The sequence below is a fragment of the Chiroxiphia lanceolata genome, chromosome 17 (assembly GCF_009829145.1).
Source record: "Chiroxiphia lanceolata isolate bChiLan1 chromosome 17, bChiLan1.pri, whole genome shotgun sequence".
NCBI classification, from domain to species: Eukaryota; Metazoa; Chordata; class Aves; order Passeriformes; family Pipridae; genus Chiroxiphia; species Chiroxiphia lanceolata.
The window spans coordinates 12,288,210-12,295,296 of record NC_045653.1 but is presented as its reverse complement, the minus strand read 5'-3'; the positions used below and the strand labels follow the sequence as shown (position 1 = coordinate 12,295,296).

Here is a 7,087-nt window from a genome sequence, read left to right as displayed (position 1 = left end):
GGAAAGATCATTATGTACAAAACATTCATAATAAACACAGCCGACGCTGTAAAATACTAAGGACCTTGCCCTGTTGCTTTACTCTTACCTCTAACGATGAGAAAAATGTGCTCAGCGACAAGAAGGGGAGTGATGAGACCTGTACATGAACACCCCCCACAGCACAAAAGCTGAGGAATGCGAGAGATCAGGAAAATGCCCCAAATATTAGGAAAAATAGAATGCAAGGCCCATGAATTAATGGATTACTGCACCTTTCCAGAGGCATCTCTTGGGCCTCTCTTCCTCCAGGCAAACAAAGTCACCTGCAGATCTCCCTGGCTGCACCACCAAGCCAAAGTCCTGCCTTCTCCCTGTAAATGAGCAAATAAGGATGAATTAATAAAACACCAAGGCACACTGTACAGTACACAGCATTGTTCCACCCACTTGTTTTTACCTTCGTGTTCAACACACGCAGTAAAGATCAGGTTTAGATTAGAAAAAGCAACATCACGTCTTCTTAAAAGCATTTACAGTCATGCCTTTATTTCCTTACTACCACACAGGTAAGTTGACTCCCAGGGTGACACCTGCCACCCAAAAGCTGTCCCTCTGTGCCTTGCTGGGGAAGCTGCTCCCCTTTCCCTTGCACTGCCCCTTCTCAAGTTGCAATCCAGCCTTGCTGGTGATGTAGGGGAAGCTGGCCACATGTTTAGCTTTCCTAATTGTCCCCTACGGTCTACTAAGTGTAATTACCAAATAATGTCTGTTAACACAACTGTGTCCTTGGCAATTAGGGCCACCAGCCCCCCAGTGTCTCCTGCTGCAGGTCCCTGGCCACCCACCCTCATCTCACAGGCGTGAGCAGAACAGCACCAAACACTCCGCCTTCCTCTAACCAGAGCTGCTGTGACAGGCCCGGGATTTTAGGCAATAAAAGTAACAAACTGTCGGTGTTCTAGAGGATCAAGCGCTCAGAGGAAGGATGATGAGCCTGTAAAATGTGTGTTTGCACTTCACACCAGCTGCTGCCCTGTACAAATGTGCCTGGCCCAGGTCTGTTCCCCACTGCCCTGAGTCTTACCTGTGGCCCCATCCTGCGCCAGAGCCAGTGGCTAGGATGGAGCTGTGGCAGAACCACTCTCAACACCTGCAATGCCACAGGACCAAAAAGGAGGGGCAGAAAGCCAGAGAAGACTATAAAGGAGACATTTAGCCATTTTTGATAAAATAACAAAGCTCATGCATCCTTTTCTTGCTCTCACATCCCTCCTGCTCTGTCCGCAATCCTGTGTCTGCCCCCAACAGATTTCCCTCTCAGACTGGGGGCACTGACATGTCCACACAGTCTGTCAGCTCAGCCAGTTCTCCATGAGCTCAGTTTCATCCTTGGTGTTTTTAAATGATCTATTTCAAGAAACTTCTCTGCTTTCACTGGCAGTCTGGGCACACCCACACCAGGCACCTGAAAACCCAGCCAAGACAGGGCAAGGCTGGTGTGGCTCCTGCCCGATGGTTCTGGCATCCTGCAAGGGGAACATCCTCTGGGAATGATCTGCTGGTGATTGGAAGCTCCAGAAACCTGCCCCACCTGCGCCCTGGGCTCGGGAGCCAGGGCAGGGTACATTCACCAACAGTTACAATGATTGTAAACACGAAGATTGGTTTTAAATATTCCTGGTCAAAAATGACACATGAGGTGACAAGAATTGCAGCATTTTCACGCTGATTTAATTGTATTTTGGCCAGGCCGAAGTTGATTTTTACTTGCTATAACTCCAGAATTTAATTGTCTGCCCCTAAAATTATGCTGAACACAAGATTTGTTTGCTCAAGGGCACAGATTTCACAACATCTTAGGAGATCAAAAGATAGAGGCCAAAACAACTAACTCTTTGGAGACATGGCATTAAAATAAACAGAGATAAATATTTATGTGTTTCTTTTCTTTTAAAACCTATTGTAAGATCTGTCAGGGACCCTTCAGAGAAAAGGGGCTGCTCCTGCCTCATTTCAGTGCTTCCAGTTCCTGCACAAGCCCTGGATCTGTTGGCACCTCACCTGGGCTCCAGTCCTGCTCCTGAGCTCCCACAACTGACCAAAAGACTACAAGTGTTTAAGAATTAAACCCTTTTGGTAGGAGCCAGGCTTCCTCACACACTTTCAAATAAGAATATACGGAGTACAAACAAACCACGGGTTAATTATAAACCTGGTCATAGCAGCCAAGAAAACACTGGAAGGTAAATATCTGCTCAGGTGAGATTATTCTGCCACAGAACCAAGGTCCTACTCCACAAAAGGCCAGCTCACATTAACGGGGGAGTATTCCATGGGGTGTACCTGCCTATCTCCTCGAGAGCTTCCGCTGCCTGACACTGCAAGCTGCTGCTGAAGTAATGATAAGCCTGAGACTTTTATATACAAAATGTGAGATACGTTCTTCAAATGACCCTCCAAGAGTTCAGGAGCTTTGAAGGGACCAGGGAATGAAATCCAACCATAGGCAATCTGGATAAAATAAAATGAATTCACGAAGATTTTCACTAAGGACAAGCTCAATAATTTGACGATTCTTGTCGGTTTAACCCTTTGTGACTCTAGAAATCAAAAGGAAGTTACTGGGGGGGGGGAGGAAGAAAAAGGAAAAAAAAAAGAAAAAGGGGGACTTTCATTGCTTCAGGGATTGGACAGCAATAACAACCACTGTAGGTTCAAGCAGTTCACAGGCAAATATTAGATCAAATTTATGACTCTCAGGCACAGCGTGGATCAGCTGAGCATAGTCTTGTTAGAGATTTATCTGATATAAAGTCAGGAACCTCCTGAACCATATTTCTGATTTCAGTGCAGGTGAGTACTGGAGTTTAGTTTTCTCCTGAAGATACTCTAATTCTCCTTAATGTCCAGGCAGGAAGATGCACCCATAGCCATGGTCCGGGCACCTGCACTCCCCTGAGCCACACTCTGCTCAGAGCCTGCCCAGGAGCCCTCCTTCCTCAAACACTGATGAGCACAACTGCAGCCTTCCTCAGCACTGAGGATGAGGATGGTCATATCAGGATTTTGCTCACATTTCTGTTGCAAAATCACCTAGAAGGGAGGGCACAGTGACTCATATACTGTCTGCTCTCCTTCCTCTGTGCCCAGCATGTGGGCGGCAAGCACAGGACCAACACTTCCCACCTTTTGTACTGCTGCTTTATCAGTCCTCAGATCTTCTGCCAGTTTTGCTCGTTTTGTTTTGCTAAAACTTAAAATTTTAGCAGCAGCTCTCTGGGTCTTGAGAGAATCAGCTCTTATCTTGACATTTTCACCTTCTGCTGGTGAGGTTTTCTGCAAATGTCAGAAGCATCATCACATTCCTAAAGCTCCTACTCTTCAAATCACACCCCATGGACCATTACAGTCCTGCTTTATCTGAAGTACATTCAACACGTTTGAAGTCTGACAGCACTTCTTGAGGGCATTACTTCTTTTCAAGATTAAGCACAAGAGAATGTCATGCAAAGGCAGATTCTGTGGCAACTTTACCAAGATATAAAATAATCAGAATTAGAAAGTTACACTGCTGTCCAAGACAAGGCAGAGAGAGAAGCAAGGGCACCAGGAGGTGATGCTTCCTCATTTCTAAAAGAATCTGTTCCTTGGGAGCAGGATTCATGGAGAAGCAGCAACGGTGCTTAGACAGTGAGCAGAGTTTGGATCGAGCCTGATTTCACTCCAGCTCTTACCCAAAGCCCAGAACAATGCTGGCCTGATGTCCTTTGGCTTGGGCAGTGTCTTCTCCTCTGGGCTGTTCTATGACAAGGAAAGCAGATGCCAAGTCTGCAGAAGGAAAACAGGAAATGGGATTCCCTCCAGCACCTTGAGGCGCCGCTGAAGCCTGGCTGTGTGAGCCCACCCAGCACATGTTCCTCCCATCAGCTGCGCTCGCAGCTCGCACAAAAACTTTCTGTTTCTTTTGCATATTTCTCATGGATTCCTCTGGATTCTCAGTAACTGTCTGACCACTGGAAATAAGTCATGTTTCGCCATGAAAGCCTCTATTGTTTTTTCCTTCTGTCTTTCAGCATACTGCATGAAATACCATTCATTGGCTCCAAGAGCACTGAGAGGAACAGCATCCACCACCAGAAGCACTTGGAAAAGTCAAATCACTTGTTTAGGGACACTCCTGGCAGGATGGGTGCCACATTTCCATCGGAGTCAACTTCTAATGGCTCCACTGGGAACTGGACAGAGCCATCAGCTCAGCACAGAATAAGCTCCACATCCAAACAATTCATTAGAATACCAAGAAGATTAAATCCCCCACCTACTTCCCTCAAAATCAACTGCATTGAGAAACTTAGGGCAAAGAGCATGATGCATTTGCAAACAACCACCCCACTCAGATGCTGGCAGTGCCTCTGGAAGCTGGAAGAGATTCTGAGCATCAACATGTAAATCAGAGCACTGAGTCATGATCAGAGCTTTAATCTAAATTTGTTCCGTTGATGTTGCAGGAGATTTGTTCCACATCAAGCTGTTTATGTTATGATGTGCAAGTGAGTAGATTTAGCTTGTGTTTCAGTCAGCTAGAAGTCAGAGTGTTTCTTAGAAACGTGGTCCATTTAATTCCGCTTGTTTTTTACTGCTGGAACACTATTAATATGCATACTGCCTTTATTTGGATAGCTTTCCCATAACTCTCCAACTGCTTTGTAGTGGGCACTTCTCCAAAACTGTAATACCTCTACAAATATTCACTGTTGTCCCAGACCAGAGAAGGCCAGAGAGTGCCTGGACTGCAAAACTGTGATAAAGCAAGCATAATGTAGCAAAGCCCATCTCCATGTGTTAATTAGCACTGATGAGAAACAAATTTAACTTTTTTCAAATCTCCTAAGCAAGCATAAGTGTAATTTGATGAGCTGGACAACGTGTAATTGGAGTGTCTGAATCAACCAAAGCCTTCACCAGAACTGGTAACATCCCAGCCCAGTGAGGGAGGGAGCAGGGACCTGTGCACACCCAGGTCTGGGACGAGTGTCTGCCATCAGAACTGGGGTGGTGTCACCACAGACCTGGTTCCAACAGGAGATCAGCTCACCCTGTGCTAACAGAGGATGCCTTGGCAGCCCTGACAGATCATGAGACTGGGGCTCAGGTGAGCTGTTCCCAGGAGGAGAGGGGCCATGCAGACCCCATCAGCTACACACCAGCTCTTTATAACATATAACTTCAGAACTATTCATTATACAAATTCACAAATGTGGACAAAGAGCAAGCCCATCACTGGCTCTGGCTGGAGACAGGCTGTGATAACCATCAGACAGGTGCAGTAGCAGGATAACTGGATTAGGAGATCCGTAAATACGGCTTGTTGGGATTGAAGGCTGTTACAATTTTAAAGGAGAAAGGAAACAATGCCTTAAGGGCATCTGCAGTGCCGTGAGAGGAGGGAGAAGCTGTTAAAGCCGAGCACATTCCGAAATACTGGTCATGCAGAGTCTAAATCATTATCTCCTTGCAGGCACGCACTGAGAAGGATTTTTCCTCTCATCCATGTCCCTCTCCCACCAGGAAGGTGGGGCACATGAAGTTGCCTACTGTAGTGGAACCATCATCAACAACAGGACAATGATACACCAACATATTCCTGCCAGGAATTATTTGCAGACAAAAATGATCCATCAGGTGCAGCCCAGAAAAATCGCATTAACATGCAACAAACATTGCAAGGCCAAAAGACATAGAATCAAGAGGCAGAAAAACTCTAATTGCATGAAGGCTGCTTAATTATTTTTAAGGTTACGAGAGAAGCCCTGACAGAATACAGGCTCAATACAGCAGACTTTGCAGGAATTTCTATCAATCCTATCACAATTCCGCCCTCCTACTGGAGCAGTACAGCCATGAATGCTGACCAGCATCAACCAGCTGATTAAGACACAAATCTCAATATTACTAATAAAACAGCAAGCGTCAGAAATAATAGCCACTATGAGCATGTACAGTTTCAGCTGCAGAATGGAGAAAAAAGAACTTTTATGATGTCTTGCCAATAAATTCATCTCCGGGGAACTATCAAAACAGAGGATGCCTTTCTCTAAAGCAATCACTGATGGCCTACCAGCACAGAAGATATCCAGCTCTGCATGACAATGACAGTGGTGCGTGAGCCAGGCAGCAGATCCTCAACCGAGGCTGTGTGGGACAGGTCTGTGTGTCTGAGAGGCTGCAAGGAGGAGACAAATTCCAGGGCAACCAAAGAAGGCACAAAAGAGAAAGGTATAGAAAAATCAGAGAACATTAAAGAGGAGAGACTGGATTTAAAAGCAGCAGGACAAAGAAGGGAGGAGAAGAGAGACTTTATAAAAGTATCAAACTTTGAACCTCTGCAAAGGTCACAGTCAGAATTCCTGACCTAAACAGATTTAGACATTATCGATTAGATCCATATCCAGGTAAAACAAGATTTCAGAAGAGCAAAGGCCATTGCTGGCCTTCATTCCATGCAAAGTCAGTGCTACATGCAGGTGCTATGCAAACCCTTCGCTCTGATCCCAGAAGGAAAACCAGAAAAACCTGGCACAGAGCTGGTCCCTTCCCTCCTTCAGGAGGAATGAGGGAGGAAGAGGAAACCTCCTTTTGCAGTGGGAGGCAGTAGGATTTCAGAAGCTGTTAAAGACTGCAAGAAGGAAAGACAAAGATCCATGATCTCATGATCCATACAGAAAACGCAGCAGTGAAAAAGATGTGGAAAGGGCAGCTCAGGAGAGGGACACAGTGTTGCTCTTCCCGCGAGCAGGAAGAACTGGGAAGCACAAGTCAAGTGCAACTGCTCTTCATACAATCCCTCAGACAGCAGAGCAGCCAGGACTTGTATCTGACAAGTCAGTGATTTACAACCTAAAATCAGAGTCCTAATAGAAAAATAACATCCTGTCAGTGTAAGTGATGGTGCTTGCAGAGGCCTGCCAGCCTCCTGGAGCAGCTGCTCAACACGACCTGCCAAGGAGGGGGAATGACCAGCAGAAGAAAATGGGCTGTTCTGCCAGGAGGGATGGGGGATTTCACTGGTTGACTGTTCCTGGATATCCCCCTGAGCAGGGAGCTC

The 7,087-nt window shown here is 46.1% G+C and overlaps 1 long non-coding RNA gene across 1 annotated transcript; it reads left to right on the top strand.

The window, feature by feature from the left end:
- Nucleotides 1–5,509: 5,509 nt before the first annotated feature.
- Nucleotides 5,510–5,962, top strand: LOC116795563. The gene is made up of 2 exons (XR_004360080.1): nt 5,510–5,664; nt 5,778–5,962. It is a non-coding gene; the product is annotated as an uncharacterized LOC116795563 (long non-coding RNA).
- The last annotated feature ends 1,125 nt before the right edge of the window (nt 5,963–7,087 follow it).